We start from the raw sequence: 20,000 nt of genomic DNA on the forward strand, positions 1-20,000 counted from the left end.
AGTAAGCTATAGGTGAAACTGTGCAAGAAAGCGAGACCCTGGATCTGCCAAGTAGTCTCGGCCCGCTCACAATAACAATGACCGAGACTTTCAGTAATTCCTTTGCGTGACGTCTAACCCTCTTACGTCATAATGTGACGTCTTCAAATAGTTTCTATCACACACGTCGAACACTTTTGACCGAGACTGACGTAATCCATAGACTCGGAAATGTTAAAGTTTCTATCACACACACACACACGCACGCACAGACAGACAAAGTTTATCATCGCATAGGCTACACTTACGTGAATGAAATAATGCTCTTTAAAGTATCATTTACAACAGTGGTGGCTGTTTTCACAAGTATGCTACAAAAAACACGACAATACATAATACATAAGGAAAAGCCCTATGTTTGGTCAGTTGGTGAGATAGGTAAATGTTATTTTTGTGTGACAGTTCTGATGGTTTTCAAAGGGCTAATTCTTTGCTTTACGACATATGCCCAACTGAAAACGCTTTAGCAACTCAAGTGCACACGACAACCATCTAAATAGACTACATGTTCGCAGAAAACACAATACTGATTATAGAGGGAAAAACAAGAGGCGAAGCCATCAAGGCTCACGTAAGAAATCGACAAACAGTAACACAAACTCAATCACACACACACACACACACACACACACACACACACACACACACACACACACACACACACACACACACACACACAGAAAGAGCATAGTTTCAGCATAGGTGAAACTGGGCAAGAAAGCGAGACACTAGATCTAGATCTGTCTGTCTACATGATTGTAGCCTACTTACAAGGACACGACTGCCAACTAGTCTCGGCGCGCTCAAAATAATAATGACCGAGACTGTCAGTACTTCCTTCGCGTGACGTCTAACCCTCTTACGTCATAATGTGACGTCAATGTAATGTGACGTCTTCAAATGTTAGAGTTTCTACCACAGACATACACACGCACAGACGCACGCACGCACGCACGCACAGACAGACAAAGTTACGATCGCATAGGCTACACTTACGTGAGCCAATAACGGCTCTTTTTAAAAGCACTTTTAGTAGTGAAGTATTTTTAGGATTATTTGGAATTTTTTACCAGCAGACACCCTTTCACTGCTGAGTGTCTTAGTATTGTAAGATGTGTGATTTGAATTTTGGTTTAAAGGTGCCTTTGGTTTGAACACCCCTACCCCTACGAGGCAGAAATACAAAGAAATAGAAGGAAATTGAGCCTATTTGGAACCAGACTTTAGTATGTTCCCATGGGGGGATTCACGGTGCGAATGACACTGCGTCAGCTTGTTCATTTATCTTTAGTATTTTCTTCAACTTTAACTTTTAGGACCATGTATGAGGTTGTGGCAAGCTAAATACACAACACGACGACGTCTCGGAAAAATAGTAAGGATTATATAGGGAAAAACAACAGTGTCAGTTAATGTCCGTTTTGAAGGTGTTAGTGGTTGGGGATTTTGAAAAGCATCAGACATCAGGCAGATACAATCCTTTCTGCGTGTTCTGGTGCAGAAAGAGTTTTCAGTTTATACATTGGGGTGACCAGTAGATACCGTTTTACAACCATAGCCCCAAACGACATTTACAGAGCCCAAAGAAGGATTAGGGTCAATTTCAAAGCCACTTTTCCATATGAAGCGCCAACTTTATATGAAAATGTGTTTAATAAACATCAAAGGACTGAGGTTGAACTTTCTGATAAGGGACATTTTAAACCTAGTCATTGTCACTTCAACGTTGTTCTCTTATTAATTTTGCTTGGACTATTAGCTGTGGTACTAATTTTTCTCATTTTTGCATGCTGATGTCCGTCTTTTTTTCTCTCTGTCATGTCTCTTAATTTGCTGACACAGACCTTGGGTCGAAACCAGTACGTACATGTTCTTATGTTTGATTGTCCATGTTTCTCGTGAGTACATTTTTATTGTTATCTTTTCCTCTTGTGTTCTTAATAATCTTGGGAAATTACTTGCCGGGCACACAAGAACCCAATTCGCAGAAAGATGGCAAAGTCAAAAACAAACTCCAAACATCAGATAGGACCAACGGATTAATTTCACTATCTTACCTAGCGATCCACACGAATGTAATTTTCCAAACGTATTTACTACACTCCTTCTTAATAGCGCAGAGTTGATTGATGACAAAGCTGCACGTCCCGCTTAATGGCACACTCCTCACCGTGCTCACCATTCACCGCAGATCTGACCAGGCGTTAACTTAGTTCTGATAAGGCCTAAAAAAAATAAAAAAAATAGGTATGGTTACGGTAACCCGACCTACCCTATTTTTAGGGGCCGACCCTATAACTTTGTATTACATTTGTCAAAAACTAAACAAAAATAAAACAACCCGAGTGCAGAAAACGCAATGAAAGCGAAAGCGCTCGAGTCGCACACTTATTTCCCTGTCAAGTAGGTTTAATTTGTACACATTAGAAAAAAAAGTTTAAAAAAAAAGTGATTGCCTACCTTCCTACCCTATTTTTTTTGGCTATGTTACCTTAACCACACCTATTTTTTTTGGCTATGTTACCTTAACCACACCTATTTTTTTGGCTATGTTACCTTAACCACACCTATTTTTTTTGGCTATGTTACCTTAACCACACCTATTTTTGTGTGTGTGGCCTAAGACCATCCCTCCACTTGGACCCATACCACAGCTCAACAACCCGGGTGTTCTATATATGCACAGTGAACATGTTTGTGTGAATTAATTTTGTGAAAGTCCCCCGTGTGGCTTCGCAAGAAATCAATTCTTTAAAAACAAATCCCAACTCATCACAGCAAGCAGCCATGGTGTTGATGTTTGCCAAGTGGAGAGATGTTCTCATCCCATGCACAAGCCTGGCCAGTTCTTAAAGGTGAGTCCAACTGCTTTCACGAGAAGGAGTGTGAATTAAAAACAATCGTACTGAACTTTGTGTGACGTGCCTGTGGATGGACATACATGACAAGCGGGTCAACGAGGCAGAGATTTTATTGGCGGCTGGCCAAATGGACCCGGCCAGGACTCCCGTAGCCCTGGTGACGGTGGTGGTGGTGGTCATGCCGCTCTGACGTCCACACGCGGACCCAGGCCTCACTAAAAATTCAAATACTTGGGAACGCAAATCACGTTTGACGCTGCATAGTCCGCCGAGGAAAATAAAGAAGGGTCACCATGGCAACGCCTGTATCAGGAAGTCAATCTGCTGAGATCCACAGATTCCCTTTCAGCCCTGGCTCCTCAGAGAGAGAGAGAGAGAGAGAGAGAGAGAGAGAGAGAGAGAGAGAGAGAGAGAGAGAGAGGGGGGGGGGGCAAACAGACAGACCAAGAGAGAAAAAGAGTGACAGACAGACAGACAGAGAGAGCGTAAACAAGATGCAGAGAGATGCTGTTCCCAGACGGCATCCGGTGTTAAGAACGGAACATGGCGACGGCGTCGAAGCGTGTTGGCTGGCCTTGTTGGTCAATAACTAGAGAAACAATTAGATTAATGGAGGACTTGGCGATAATGTTAAAAGCCATGAACTTTGAAGCCTTTGGTGACAATGGACGCATTAGACTTTGAGGTCTAATCCAATAAGATTAGACTGTAAGCCGGCCTGCTTGGGATATACAGTTCTGTTTCTGCTGAATCTGCATTACGCAGAGAGAGAGAGAGAGAGAGAGAATTGAATTGAATTGAAATTTATTTTACGAGGGTAACAGAATAAGCAATGTATACATGCTTCTTTTCATCCGGCCCTCGCCCATTGAGGGGTAACAAACAAGAAGAAATAGAAGATAAGTTTAACTATAGTACAAATGACATATTTACCATAATTAACATGTCAAGCAACCAATAAGACATTTTAAGATGCATTGTGATTCTTTAGCAATGCTTGAAAATTATATATAACAGAGAAATATTTGTTTGTATAAAAAAAATTGATCCTTCATGCATTATAATATATAATCATGTTTTTCAATATACATAATCAGAGAGTACAGTTATATTTTGCTAGCTGCTTGATAATATTTCTTATAAGTTTTGAAAAAGAAACAGCATGTAATATTCCTTGAATGATGTTTCATGAATTCGTAATTTAATTATATTAGGAATGGCGTTCCACATAATTGCTCCAGAATATGATAGACTCGACTTGTACAGGTCAATTCTTGGAGGTTTTTTTCTCTCAAAAAACAGAGAGAGAGAGAGAGAGAGAGAGAGAGAGAGAGAGAGAGAGAGAGAGAGAGAGAGAGAGAGAGAGAGAGAGAGAGAGAGAGAGAGAGACAGACAGAGAGACAGAGAGAGAGAGAGTGAGAGTGAGTGAGGGAGAGGGGGGGGAGAGATTGAGATACTAAAACTCTCCATATCTTAAGTCTCAAATTTATCATTCATTATCTCCTTTATATATTAGTTGTTTGTCTGTCTGATTCAAACAACTTTTCGACGTACCAGTCTATATGATCATGTTTTCATGATACGAGGAAGTCATTTCAACGACCGCTGGTTCAGTTTCGTGAATAATCAGAACATTAGGAAATAACCTAAACGCCGTGATTTGTTTATGAAAACGCTGTGGAAATAAGTTTCCGCGCACGATCTGGTTTATGACAGGGCTGCGAAACAAACTAAGCGTCAATTTTCACCAAACGAACCTTTTGTGACAAGAACGGATGTGTCACCGCGTTACAGGACACAGCTCCATTCAATTGCTTTCGCCAACAATGGATTGCTGTGGTAAGCGCAGACTAATCGAACATAGCTGTTTATCCGGAAAATCAACATCGCAAAACAGAAACGCCCATGGGTACAAGGGAATAGAAAGCAAAACAAAAAAAGCACACAAAAAAAGAAAAGAAAAATAATCAGTATAAATACATGACAGTAGGCGGAGGGTTATTCCATGGAATTATTTGTTTGATTATTTAGAACTTTGAGTAACCGATATGTATTTGAGAATAAATCAGAGAATATCACTTTTCAGAATGAAAAAATAAGCAAAACAAACCAGACACATGTCTTTCAGTGTTATATCGGACGCTTTCCTTTCATTGACTTGAGCATGGATTAACAAACCTTACCAGAGAATAAGCAGACTGCAACCATTCAGAAGAAAGCAAAAAATAAAACATTCAGAAGAAAGCAAGAAGTAAAACATACCATTAATATTCAATCTGCGATGTTGCCAACCTCACCCACATGTATGTACTTTTATATCGTCCCGCAAAGCCTTCAGTGCTGAACAAAGCAGAAAACTCGTTACATAACGCGGGTAAAACTGCTGCGGAATACCGTAATGAGGGTTTGCGGCAATGCAGACGGCCACCACCCAGACACGAATAAAAGACTACAACCTTTCAGAACAAAGCAAAAAGTAAAACATCCCATAAATATTAAATCTGCGCGTTGCTACACTTCCGCACATTTGTGTACCTTTATATCGGTCATTTAAGCCTTCAGTGTTGAACAAAGTAGAAAACTCGTTGCATAATGCAGGACAAACTGCTGCGGAGTACCGTACTAGGTTTCCGGCTATGCAGACAGCCACCATCCAGACACGAATAAAATTAATCAAACATCCGGGCGGATTTGACTCTGGCAGACTCCGAAGTGCTAGACAAAGCAATAGAACGTTTGCTCCGGTGTAACACGAGACAATTACTCCCACGAGATTTTTACTCCAGAGTAAAAATTTTGTGCAAACATTTTACCCCCTTTACGAAAAAAATACTACCCCATAACACGAGAAAAGTACTCTCCAAGACAGGTGTTTTCCGAGTTAAAGGCACAGTAAGCCTCCCGTAAACCATCACAGACACTGTCAGGCTTTTACACACAGTACAAACACCCTTTCATTTAAACACTCACCGCTTGAGAACATCTTAAGCCTGTCTTATACTGTGCCGAATATCCTTACGAATATGACAATGTTGCATTCGGCCAAAAAAGAGACGAATGGACAGGAAAAAACAGAGAAAAATCGAAGGCTTACGAATCCTTGCGAATGTCATACGAATTGTTGCGACTGCTTGCGAATGTCTACCGATCATTGCGATTGTATACGAATTCATATACATTACAGATCTATTACGAACGTTGCGAGTGGCCTTGCGAGTGTTGCGAGTGCTTGCAAACATTTTACGAAGAAAACGAGTATGCAATTCGCATTGTTCGTAATGTTGCTCTTACACTCTGGCGAATTGCCCTTGCGAATAGATGTCGCCAATAACTCGTAATGATCGGGACATGGTCGCAAGACATTCGTAAATGTTCTTAACCATTCGCCACCATTCGTCACTTTTTGCGAACATTAGCAACATCCTCCTAATATTCGCAAGGAAGTCATATTCTGAATGTTTCGCAACGTACTCGTAAGTATTCGCAAACCATTCGTAATCATCGTAAAGATATGCGTAGCGCTCGTAAGTTTTGTGTGTGTGCACATTTTGCCAACATCTTGCGAATGGTTGCGAATTCATTACGAATTTCTCAGGAATGTTTTGACCATTTCTTGCCAATTCATAAGAATGTTGCGAAAGCCTTACGAATGCTTGCGAGTGACTGCAATTATTCGTAAAGTGTTTGCAAGAACTCGCAAGGCCATTCGCAAGATTCGTTATAAACTCGCAAGAAATACGCAAGAAATGTGTATATGGATTCCTATGCATTCGCAATGATCAGTAGACATTCGCAAGCACTCGCAACCAATCGTAAGAACTTCACAATAAATATTGATATGGATTCCTATGCATTCGCAATGATCGGTAGAGATTCGCAAGCAAGCGTAACCAATTCGTATCAGAGCTTATTCAGGGACGTAGCACACCTAATAAAAGTGGTAGGGCGGAAAAAAATGGAAGACAAAATGCTGAGACAGCTAAGGAAATATGGGGCTTACACTACCGCCCCCCCCCCCCTTCCCGTCCCCTTGTAATGGTCTAAAAAAGAAAGAAAACATGATGCGATTTCGTGCCTTCTGAGCTCAGTTCCATCTAATCATCTTTCCATCCTCCACCAAACAACGGGCTGGTGAATGTATCAGTGATTATCAATCGACTTACATTTATATCTAAATTCCGATACGTTGAATGTGATGAGCACTTACTTCAAATGACTTTCGTCTTCATTATTGTCTAGTGTGTTAAAAAGCAAGGATTGACAAACTGGTTTACTTCTAAACAAGCAATTTATTGATCCGTCCAGCCATCAACATTGGCAGCCTGAGTGATGACTGAAAAATAGAGGGATTTGTCAGAATATTTTTAGCGCGTTTTCGATCCATCACAACCAGGATGCACACTTGTGTCCATTGTTCAATTCTCTCTCTACATGTTGTTTCATGTGACACTGTTAACCCCACAAGTTACTGTGTTACTCAATTGTTATGGCGTACTTACGGTTGACACACAATCACTCACCCCTCAGTCTGACCCCAGCTTCACACACAGAATATACAAAACATTTCTTACCTCCATTGTTTCTCATGGGAGCAGACGGACGAAGAAGCAATTTTCACTAAATTGGCGCCAATACTTTTATGGCCTGACGGAACTCGTCACGTGTGACGTTCTCGTCAAAATAAGACGTCATCCTATTCCAGCAGTTGACCAAGACTAACACACACACAAAAAACCCAAAAAAACCGACCTTATGCCATCGCGTGAATACTACGTGGGGTGTTCTGTTGGTAGATCTCTCTGTCTCTCTCTCTCTCTCTCTCTCTCTCTCTCTCTCTCTCTCTCTCTCTCTCTCTCTCTTTTTTTTTTTACGAAAAAAGTGGTCGGGCGGTCGCCCTACATGCCCTACCGGGTGCTACGTCCCTGTTATTAGATCGTAATATTTTTGGAAAAGTGATGGCGCTTTGCTTGCCGATTTAAAGCGCGGCATTCGCCGTTGGTGTGAACTAGGCATAAGAAATTCGCAAGGATTGGTAAGGCTTCCAATTTTCTATATTATTCATGTCCATGTGTCTATTTTTTGGCCGAATACAACATGTTCATATTAGCAAGGATATTCGGCACAATGTAAAGACAGGCATAACGAATGGTTGCGAAAGGCTTGCTAGCGCCACGAATACTTTGCGATGATTACAAATGTCTTGCAATTCGGCACAGTGTAAGAGTAGCTTTAGGTGCCCTCCGTAAAGAGCGAGCAATTTTCAAAGAATCTAATTTTGCGTGGGCCATCGTGAACCCGTAGTCGTCAGTTTGTGATTTCAAATGCGACTCGCTGTAAGCTTATCTGCAATAGCACGTTATTATGTACCTCTGAATTTAAACGCAACAAACGGCTGTCGTCTGCTACGAGAACCACGACCTTGCGTGACCCTGCTTCCGGGCTTTTCTTTTTTCAAACTTTCAAAACTTCGAATTGTACTGATCTTGTCTTGATAAAAAAAAGAATTATTTATTATTTAAGAATGTTTGTGTAACAAGCTGTCAATTTATTATTTAGATTTTAAAAGTTAGGTCTAGCGCCAAAACGCACCGTCCGATTTTGTTGTCAGACAATCCGCAAAACTTCGTTCATTCTTTGAAAATTGCTCGCTCTCTACGGAGGGCACCTAGGATGTTCAAAAGCGGTGTGTGTGTGTAAATGGAAGGGTGTTTGTACTGTTTGTAAAAGCCTGACAGTATCTGTGTTGGTTTACGAGAGGCGTACTGTGCCTTTAACATTTTGTACGAAAATGTTTTCTCTCCGGACGAATAAATAATGAATACATTACTTCCCTCTAACACGAGCAATGCACTGACCACGTCAGGTGTACGCAACTTTTACTCTCTTGTCCCCTGTTAGTCTTGGTGGTGGAAGGGTTGGAGGGAGGGTAGCGCGACATTCGTTTGAGCGAGATCACATAATTATTGGCATTATCCCTTCGCCCTTCGCTCGCATACCATTTTCGCGTACGAGATTTTCACTGCAAGTACAAATTTGGGGAGTAAAAATTTTGCGGAGGGAGTAATTTTTTCGTACCTTGGGGAGTTCTTTTCTCGTACGAAAGGTGTACTCGGAGTAACAATTTCGTACGAAATTTTTACCCCGGAGTCAATTTTTCGTGGAGTAAAAATTTCGTGTTACACCGGCATTCATATTACCATAACGTGCATTACACAAACCGGCAGGCTAACCCTAGGTCTGGACAAATACAGTACTTTTCTTCGAGGTGCGAGCGTGTGTCTCTGAATGTGCGTTTCTACGTGCGCACATGGGTACGGGCTTGGCTGTTTAAATGCGTGCGTGCGTGCGTGTGTGTGTGTGTGCGAACGTACGTGCGTGTGTGTGTGTGTATGTGCGTACGTGCGTGCGTGCGTTCGTGCGTGCGTTCGTGCGTGTGTGTGTGTGTGTGTGTATGTGTGCGCGTGTGTGTGCGTGTGTGCGCGTGTGTGCGTGCGTATGTTTGTGTGCGTGCGTACGTGCGTGTGTCCGCGTGCGTGTGTGTGCGTGCGCGTGCGTGCGCGTGTGTGTGTGTGTGTATGTTCACGTTAAGCCTACCAGCTTCACGTGTACACAGCCGTTCTGACAGTTTCAATATGCAGAACTCGTAGGAGTCAAACGTAATTTACTGAGGGGCGCCTGGGTCGATAATTCCATTCCAACCACGCGGAAGATCGATAACTGGGTAATTACACACACACACACACACACACACACACACACACACGCCGGCACGCACGCACACACGAACATACACACACACACACACACACACACGCGCACGCGCACGCACGCACACATACACGCATACACACACACAGTTTCCATGTCCTCCACCCCGACCCGACCCCTCTTTTATCCACCTCATCCCTTCTTCCCTTTTTCCTTGACACACCGGAGGGCAAAAACTCGAATACGTATTTTCACTTGGCAGCTTGTCTTGATTCCCTCTAAACAACTAAATTAGTCGCGGTTCGACCTGCTGTGAACTTTAAGGTAAATTCCTTCTGATGACAACCATCGTAGACGACAGGCTGTTCCATCTGGACACATACCAAATATACGCCACGATGCTGCTTTTCTATGCAGAGATAGAATTTTTCGCTGAGTCAATGTTGTGGATTGACATAGTTGTCATAGTAAAACAAAATTCAGCAAACAAACGAAAAAATACTCTCTGCACGGTAAACCGTTCCTGCTCATTTCTTTGTACAGTTTACATTTTTTTTTCATTACTTTATTGTCCCATCGCTGGGAAATTCGGGTCGCTTCCTCCCAGTGGAAAGCTAGCAGCAACGGAGTCGCGCTATTCAGGTGTCTGCGTGTTTAGGTGTATTCAGCCACCTGCACTTATGGCAGAATGACCAATGTCTTTTACGTGCCATTGTGATGACACGGGGGTGGGACATGGCTTCCGTCTCTGGGTCTGCACATAAAGTTGACCCGTGTCCGTCCCGGCCCGAATTCGAACCTGCGACCTTCCGATCACAAGTCCAGTGCTCTACCAACTGAGCTACCGGGCCCCCATTTACGGGAGTTATGAAGATACAGTTTGAGAATACAGGGTCGTAAAAGGAGGGTTCCACTGTATTCGTCCAAGTGGAAAGATGCCCTCATCACATGAAAACGCATGTACAGATCTGAGGCGCTGTGTACGACCGTTTAAAGGAACTGATGGTACATGAAACTGCCTAGTTCCATCGCGAGATACAAATGGAAAACAAGACATTTTGTTTGTTTGTTTGTTTGTTTATTTGTTGCTTAACGTCCAGCCGACTACGCAGAGCCATATCAGGACGAGGAAGGGGGGGATGAAGGGGGCCACTTGTCAAGCGATTCCTGTTTACAAATGCACTAACCCATTACTTGTGTCCCAGCAGGCTTTAGTAAAACTAAATTAATACCTACTGGAAGATTACCAGTTTCCAGTATGTTAAAATAGGCTTAACCTATCTACTGCTGGACTTACATCAGAACACTAACAGATTAAACTATACATGAATCGCGAGACAAGCGGCAAGAGAAGAGATTTTTGGAAAAAATACAGGTGAATGAGCAAGAAGGCAGAAAAAAGAAAAGAATTCATGAAGAAAAAGGGAGCATGACAGGAAAGAGGAACCAAAAATCTACCTAACAGCAAACTAGAAAGCTCCTGCGGTTCCAAAAACAGGAGGGGCTTTTAATTTCATAACCGCAGTGCCCCACTGCGGGAAAAACAAGACATGTGAAAGTCTCAATGGTTGATATGGGTACACACACACACACAAGAAGGAAGTTGGGGTGAAGTCGGAAGAGGATAGTAGCTTGCATTTAAGTCTTTTTGTCTGAACTTTTCTTGGACTTTACAGATGTGGACTAAACAAAATTAAGTCACTTTGTTTGCAAAGCCGTTCAGCAGATGACGTACGTTTAACCTTGTGCAAGATAGTGAAAACTGGAAGCACTTACTGCCCTGCTAATGACACTCGATCTAGACATTTGTTTCCCAAACTCATGCTTGCCAATACAAAAAAACACCTCCATTTTACGACCGATTTTTCTGGACATTTATAAAGTCGCAACTGAGAGATTTGACTGTCTTTTTCACGACACCCAAATGGTTCTAGTCGCAGATTGTGCGAAGCGATACGATAAGGATAAAAGTAAATGACAGGCAATCAACACCGCTGTGTCCCCGCCACATGAACACTGTCATTTTCACGCCCTCGCGGCAGGAAATCAGTCTGCTGTCGTGTTCAATTTACCGCGGGGTGAAAAAGTATCGGTTCGTATTACTGTCAGACTAATTGTGGGGTTAACAACCACCAGCTCCGCCGGTCACTCTCAGTCACTCTCCCTTCCTGACAAAACCTCTCCCACCATCCGCTATCGACTGTCTTCACCTTACTGCATGAATGTGAGTCTTGGACTCTGCTACTATACTCAGAAAAATGGCTTTTTAAACACAAATCAAACAACAAGAAAGATTAGTCCATGGAACGTTTATTTATAGACAAAATAACACATTCACTATTACGTCGACCAAGTGGTCCATCAACGTGGACGGAAAAAGAATTAATACCGAAACAATCAACAGAAAAAGAACTTCGCTCAATGTAAGCGTTGTTTCATCTTTCTCCAGATGGCAAGCGTCTATTTCGAAACAAAATCCCGAAGAAATTAAGTTACTCAGAATCTCGTACAGTGAACACAATATTAATAAATAAATGCGCTCAGCACCAGATTAGCTCCTTGGCGTGCTCATAAGAATCTTTTCTGGCAAACGTTGCAAAACTGATCTGGTCTTGCCATGTTTTTTATCATGTATACGCTGTCATATAACGACATCTTTCAAGGCACATTGCAGGGAGCTCTCCGCCGGGGGTGGCAGAGAAAGAACTAGATTGCTTGTGCGAAAAATGGACGTCAATAAAGATGTCAAAACTCCTCGACACACCTCACCCAACAGAAATGGAGAACACTCACAGTTGCTCCGTCCGCCCAACAAACTTCCGGGAAGGGAGAGGGGGGGGGGGGAGGCTTGTAGCTCAGACAACAGGACTTACAATCCTTAGGTCGCGGGTTCGAATCCAGAGTCAACTTTATGTGCATGTTCCACCCTCGTATCACAACTGTGACACGGCAATTTTGCCAGAAGCGCATGTGGCCGATAACACCTAAACACAAAAACACCTGGGTAATGCGACTTTTAAGTTGGTGCTAGCTTTTCACTGCTAGGTTGCAACCCGAATTTCCCAGCAATGTGATGATACAGTAATGACAATGAAAAAGAAGCAAAACTCGTGGATACAGCACACCAGACAGAAACAGTAGACAGGCACAGCTGCTTCGTCCTCTCAACGACCTTAAGGAAATGAAGTGGATCGAACTCAGCTCCATTCGTTCACTGCTCGACAGGAGCGTGTCTACGGTCTGATCAATTGTCCTCGTTGTACAGCTCTGATATAAAGGCCATGATTGGCAGCATTCACAGCGGTTTCGCGAAAAGCTATGCAAACTCTTAAAGGTATATTTTGACTCCTAAAACACTGAAGACTTTAAATGAATCACAGGTAAATGAAAACATTAAGCTAATTGTGGATCAATGCAGCTTTTGATAGTTATTCTTCTCAAGGACGGAAACCATAAACTTGACTCTTATAATTATTATATGCCGAGCAGAGAATCTTCAATAAAAGCTTTGTCTTTGGTGTGCGTGAGTGTGTGTGTGTGTGTGTGTGTGTGTGTGTGTGCGCGTGCATGCATGCATGTGTGTGTGTGTGTATGTGTGTGGATGTGTGTGTGTGTTTGAGGGTGGGGTGGAGGGATTGGGTTATGGTGTATACCTTCATAAACATGAAAAACAAACTAAATATGCAGGCAAACTCGTCGTAATGTTCGCTGGTAAAATGCAAACAGGCTATTTGTGCCGGGGGGGGGGGGGGGTGACCTCTTTAAAACCTGTATGGAAACATCACGCCAAGTTGATTTCGGTGTCGTCTGACACAGAGATGATCTGCTTTTAACGACAAAAAGGCTTGGCATGTAAACATCTTGTTAGAAGAAAGGTCATGTTCAATAAACTGGGCGCCAGCTCCGTTCGTCGGAGAGACACACAGAGATTTGCAGCTCTGCTATAAATGCGGATTTACAATTGGGTTTTATCCTAGATACGTGAGAGAGACCACTCATGAGTTAATATCGTTCAAACCAAACGTGTGTATATCATGTAAATGAGGTCGTGTCAAACTAGTCTGGAAGGGACCTGCTTTTCCACTGGTTATGATGCCAAAGTCACCGAGACAAACGTCATTATGGAAACACGTTTGCGTCTGCGGTTTACCCGGGAAGCTTTTTCAGAACTTACACGTCATGCAACAACTTTCTAGAGTGACGTTTCTTTGCTTTGACGTCAAAGATTGCACCAGGCTCAGGAAGAGATCGAGGTTCCAAAAGAAGCGTCTTCTATTTGGACGCCTCGACTGCCGGACGTTTTGAGTACAATACACGTTAGTACAGTATGTAGGATAAACAGAATACTACATGGCTTGCTGTGTCTTACCAGATTTACCCTCGTTCCTTTTTCAAATATTGAAAAGCTCGCTTTCGTTCGCAGTTCAATATTTTTTAAAAAGCAACTCGTGTAAACCTGGTACGACACAGCAAGACATGTAGTATTCTATATTTCTTCATACAAAATGAAAAACACAAATAATGATAGCAAAAACCATCTAACTTTTGGTTGTAAGCTTACAAATTGGATTTCTTTCTTTACTTTACTTTATTTGGTGTTTAACGTCGTTTTCAACCACGAAGGTTATATCGCGACGGGGAAAGGGGGGAGAGGGGATAGAGCCACTTGTCAATTGTTTCTTGTTCACAAAAGCACTAATCAAAAATTTGCTCCAGGGGCTTGCAACGTAGTACAATATATTACCTTACTGGGAGAATGCAAGTTTCCAGTACAAAGGACTTAACATTTCTTACATACTGCTTGACTAAAATCTTTACAATAATTGACTATATTCTATACAAGAAACACTTAACAAAGGTAAAAGGAGAAACAGAATCCGTTAGTCGCCTCTTACGACATGCTGGGGAGCATCGGGTAAATTCTTCCCCCTAACCCGCGGGGGGTACAAATTGGATTTCGTGTCCAAGGGATTTAAAAAGATCTCTTTGATATCTAATTGGATACATCACGCAAGGCAGATGCCAAAAGCTTCTGATACAGACATGTTCTGCTTTTTCCGATCGAGAGTCATCTTTCAAAGAAAAAAATAAGAAAATACTGGGCCCCTCGTTAGAGATGGAAAAGAGATTTACAACGTTTAAAAAAAGAAGAAGAATCTGTTTCACAAGAACGCTTTCCTCATGACAAACAAGAGGCGAAGCCTTCAAGGCTCACGTAAGAAATAGACAAACAGTAACACAAACTCAATCACTCCGTCACACATACACACCCACACACACAGTAAGCTTAGGTGACGACTGTGCAAGAAAGAGAGACACTAGATCTAGATCTGTCTGTGTCTGCATGTAGCCTACTTACAGGGACACGACTGCCAAATAGTCTCGGCCCGCTCAAAATAACAATGACCGAGACCACACACACCACGCGAGAGAGAAAGACTACAGGGAGGCATGCCGTCATGATGCATTAATTGACGTCAAACACTTTTGACCGTGACGTAATCTTATGCGAGCTTTATCCATAGTCTTAGATAACCACTCACACATAGACTCGGAAATGTTAAAGTTTCTACCACAGACATACACACACACGCACACACGCACAAACGCACGCACAGACAGACAAAGTTACGATCGCATAGGCTACACTTACGTGAGCCAAAAATCACCACCCTAATACGTAAACAAAAACATCGCAATTTCCAGCATTCAACTTGCAAAAAGGCTTTTACTCTGGTCAAAAAGCTTTTTTTTCGAAAGCTGAAAGAAAACATCTCGTCTAGCCGAGACTGGCATTTTCCGGCTCAGACAGTTTCTGAATTAACAAACAAAAGATAAACCTCTCACATAAAGATGCTCCAAGAATACTATAGACAGCTTAAAATTTTGCCAGTGCGCTGGTCATTGGACACTGATCAGGGATTTACAGTCCTCCTATAAAAGCCATTGTTAGGAATTTACAAGAGTTTCATAAATCCCCTGTCAGCTCCCGCGTGTAAAACTAAAGACCCGTAAGCGCGCAAAACCATCATCATTGTCGGCAGTGAGTTCGCAAACGGTAGTCTTACAGACTGTTGTGGTCAAAGTCGTAAACATCTTAAAAACTCTTATTGTCTAGACAAACGTGATTTTATTCGCGATGAGAGGAATGAAAGAACACGTCGCGTAAGGCGAAATTACTACATTTAGTCAAGCTGTGGAACTCACAGAATGAAACTGAACGCACTGCATTTTTTCACAATGACCGTAGTCCGCCACTTCTCAATCAATCAATATGAAGCTTATATAGCGCGTATTCCGTGGGTACAGTTCTAAGCGCTTCTGCATAACAGAGTGAAACTGACGAGCCTGTTCAGCGCGGTAGTGGTTTCGCTGTGCTGCATAGCACGCTTTTCTGTACCTCTCTTCGTTTTAACTTTCTGAGCGTGTTTTTAGTCTAAACATATCATCTCTACATGTTTTTGGAATCAGGAACTGACAAGGAATAAGATGAAATTGTTTTTAAATCGATTTCAAAAATTTAATTTTGATCATAATTTTTATATTTTTAATTTTCAGAGCTTGTTTTTAATCCAAATATAACATATTTATATGTTTTGGGAATCAGGAAATGATGTAGAATAAGATTAACGAATTTGGATCGTTTTATATAAAAAAATGTATTACAATTTTCAGATTTTTAATGACCAAAGTCATTAATTAATTTTTAAGCCACCAAGCTGAAATGTAATACCGAAGTCCGGCCTTCGTCGAAGATTGCTTTACAAAAATTTCAACAATTTGATTGAAAAATGAGGGTGTGACAGTGCCGCCTCAACTTTTACAAAAAGCCGGACATGACGTCATCAGAAATATTTATCGAAAAAAAGAAAAAAACGTCCGGGAATAATATCATTCCCAGGAACTCTCATGTCAAATTTCATAAAGATCTGTTCAGTAGTTTGGTCTGAATCGCTCTACACACACAGACAGACAGACAGACAGACAGACAGACAGACAGACAGACAGACACACAGACACACACACACACACATACACCACGACCCTCGTCTCGATTCCCCCTCTATGTTAAAACATTTAGTCAAAACTTGACTAAATGTAAAAATCACGCGAAGCCGACTGTGGACAGGTTCCATAGATTTTGAGTTTACAACCAAAGTTTAGACTCCTCATAAAAACAGATTTAAACAAAATCCCTGCTAGGTTTGTTAGTTCGCAAACAGATTTGCAACACTATTACTGCTAGATCTTTTCCTTACAATCCTTAATACCCGTAACCTGCAAAATCTTAGACATTATTGATGGTAAGATTGCAAACAATATTTTTGCGTCTTTTCTGCTGAAGGGATTAAAATCTATCTTTGAAAGCTGAACGAAAACATCTTGTTGGCCTGAGCCTCAAAACTCCAATTCAGACAGGTTCAGAAATTACGAACAAAGACATGGCATATGAACATGTAACAAACATGTGCACAACATTTTTCGTGTTCTGAGATACCATACATTCAAATACAGCAGAATACAATATTCTGACCCAGAAGTTGTATAATTCACGTTTGGCTCGCTCAAGACAAGCGCTCTCTCTCTTTCTCTCTCTCTCTCTCTCTCTCTCTCTCTCTCTCTCTCTCTCTCTCTCTAACACCCCCCCACACACACACACACACAGACATACACACACACACACACACACACACACACACACACACACAGATGATTTACAAGAAAGGTAATTTTGCGAGAGGGAAGAGAGATTAACAGGTCTGTCATCAAAGCCATTATTAGCTTTTCACAGTATCAAAGTGAAGACCGATCAAATCCATAAATCCACTTTCATTATCGGCGGTAAGCTCGCACACGATGGTCTAGCTTACACGGGTTTTTGTAAACAGGTATAAACACATTTTTTTTAAACATATATGTCTGGACAAACCAAGGGGATAAAAAGCATATGTGTCTGGACAAACACGGATGATTGCTGGAGTTCTCCCAACAGCATGCATGGCCATACATCGCCAGAACAAAACCTCGTGATGAAAGAGATGGAATCATCGCGTTGGCCTAAGAAATAGACAGAGATAATCACAGTCAGATGCGTTTGAATGGGGCATTTGTTCGCTTCAGCCATTGTTAGCAATCACCGGACACGTCACCAAGCTATAGATTTTTATTTTATTTTTATCTCTGCTTATGAAGTCTCGATGGGCCGTGTCTCTGAACATGTAACTCAAATGAGGCATTCGTTCACTTTGGTTTTTGTCAATAATTACCGGTAACGAACATGTCCCCTAGCTTGGGATTTGTGTCCATCTGCTTATAGAGTATCGATTGGCTCTGTCTCTGAACATGTTGCATTAATGGCGTATTTGTTAACTTCGTCCTTTGTTAACAATCACCAGCACCATGCTTGTCATCTAGCTATAGAATTTTTGTTCTGGTAACGAAGTATCCATCGGGATTTTTCTTTGAACATGTAACTTAACTAAGACAATTGTTCCCTCGTCTTATTATAACAATCACCGGCAACGAAAATGTTATACAGCATAGATTTGTGGTTCTATGTGCATGGAGTATATATACATTTTCTTTCTCTCGACACGTAACTTGAAGGTTCAGTAATTCAAGTGGAGGTGAGGTATAAAAAAAACATAGAACAGCTGATTTAATAAACAAACAAACTGGTACAGTCTTTTCTTTTGACAATTACTAAAAATTCAAATAACGCCTTTTATCTCGAGTGAAAACACACACACACACACGATTTAAGTCGTGTCTGGGTGCGCAGGGCTACAAACATTCCTTTTAAACTTTATCTCGAATACTCCAGTTTCAAAAACAAATTAAAACTTGACTGAATGTAAAAACAGGTCTGGAATAACGTACAAATAAAATAACAGAATACCTCTCTGTGTTTGTCTGAGCGTGTGTTGAAAGCGTGTTTGTCTGTCTCTGCCTGTCTCTGTATCTGTCTGCCGTCTTTCTGTCCTACAGAGTCTGCCTCTTTTAAACTCAAAACAAACAGAGAAAATGGACGTCGTCAATGACGAGGGCCATGAATGCTTCTAACGACCTCTCTCTTTTCGCTCCTTAACACCGTTCTTTGAAGGGGCATTTATCTGCACGAGTCCCTCTCTGTCTGTCTGTCTGTCTGTCTGTCTCTGTCTCTGTCTCTGTCTCTCTCTCTCTCCAAATCTCGCTCAGAAACTGCTTTACTGTCGCGTCATCAGAAACAGTCCCCACAGCGACTTGGTCATTACCTCACAGAGAAACTCCAGTGAAGATAGATAATGTTCACAGCTCGGCCACCAAGAAGCCTTGGCAAAGTCGCCCGACACGCCAGGCCCACGTTAGACAGGCTAATTTGGAGAGACAAATCGAAACATCAAAGCAAAAAAAGAAACGACTGATCGAACTAACACCCTTCTTCTCGATCTCCCTCTGGTTGACGTAGACCCAGAAACCGTATATAGGTTCTGAAAGAAACGGGGGCTTCAGAAACGCTCAGCAGCAGTCACCACGTTGATGCTGTACGCCGGTTTTTGAGCTCAACCTTTTGTTACGCTAGGTTTTACACCATGACGGTTACAACACACAGAATGATAACGTTTTAAGAACAAAAACCAGTGTAATGTGTCAAAGACATGGCAACGGTGTCTTGGAAACACCGGAATAACAAGTGTCTGGGTAAAAAAAAAATCACTGAGTGTAATGTGTCAAAGACATATTATTGCCCCCTCTGCTTCATTACCTCTGTAAACTTGTAGGGCTGGTTATTTTTCGATAAACACCCAGCAACGAAACAAATAACTACCCAGCAACAGCCTGAATCTCGCATTTTTCATGATCCGCAAACTTCGACCATTATTTTTGATATTCACTGAGACTCGGCATGTAACCGCTACGTAACAGTTTTTAGGAAACACCTGAATAACACGGACCTGGGTACAAACATCAGTGTATTGTGTCAAAAATATGGTAACGGTGCCTGGGAAACACCGCAATAACAACAAGGATCTGTGTGCAAAAACCGTTGAAATGTGTCAAAGACTTGTAACGGTGTATTGGAAACACCGGAACAACAAGGTTCTATGTAAAAAAAAAAAAAAAAAAACCCAACACGGTGTAATATGTCAAAGACATGACAACGGTGTCTTGAATACACCGTAATAACAAGGTTCTGTGTACAAAAAAACGGGTGTGATGTGAAACACGAGAAAAACCAGGTTCTGCGTACAAAAACCGGTGTAATGTGTCAAAGACATGGCAACAGTGTCTTGGCAACAGAAACAAACAAGTCGCGTAAGGCGAAATTATTACATTTAGTCAAGCTGTCGAACTCACGGAATGAAACTGAACGCACTGTATTTTTTCACCAAGACAGTACAGCTTCGTCAA

The 20,000-nt window shown here is 41.8% G+C and overlaps 1 protein-coding gene and 1 long non-coding RNA gene across 4 annotated transcripts in view; both read right to left on the reverse strand.

Moving 5' to 3' along the window:
- Positions 1 to 7,703, reverse strand: part of LOC138981393 (uncharacterized) — a 92,342-nt gene extending 84,639 nt beyond the window's left edge. Inside the window, exon 1 of the long non-coding RNA XR_011460624.1 lies at positions 7,291 to 7,703. This is a non-coding gene — a long non-coding RNA (uncharacterized lncRNA). The remainder of the gene's footprint in view (positions 1 to 7,290) is intronic.
- Positions 1 to 20,000, reverse strand: part of LOC138981392 (complexin-like) — a 234,657-nt gene that overhangs the window by 77,071 nt on the left and 137,586 nt on the right. The window lies entirely within an intron of this gene.

The sequence above is a fragment of the Littorina saxatilis genome, linkage group LG12 (genome assembly GCF_037325665.1).
Source record: "Littorina saxatilis isolate snail1 linkage group LG12, US_GU_Lsax_2.0, whole genome shotgun sequence".
In the NCBI taxonomy this organism is placed as follows: domain Eukaryota; kingdom Metazoa; phylum Mollusca; class Gastropoda; order Littorinimorpha; family Littorinidae; genus Littorina; species Littorina saxatilis.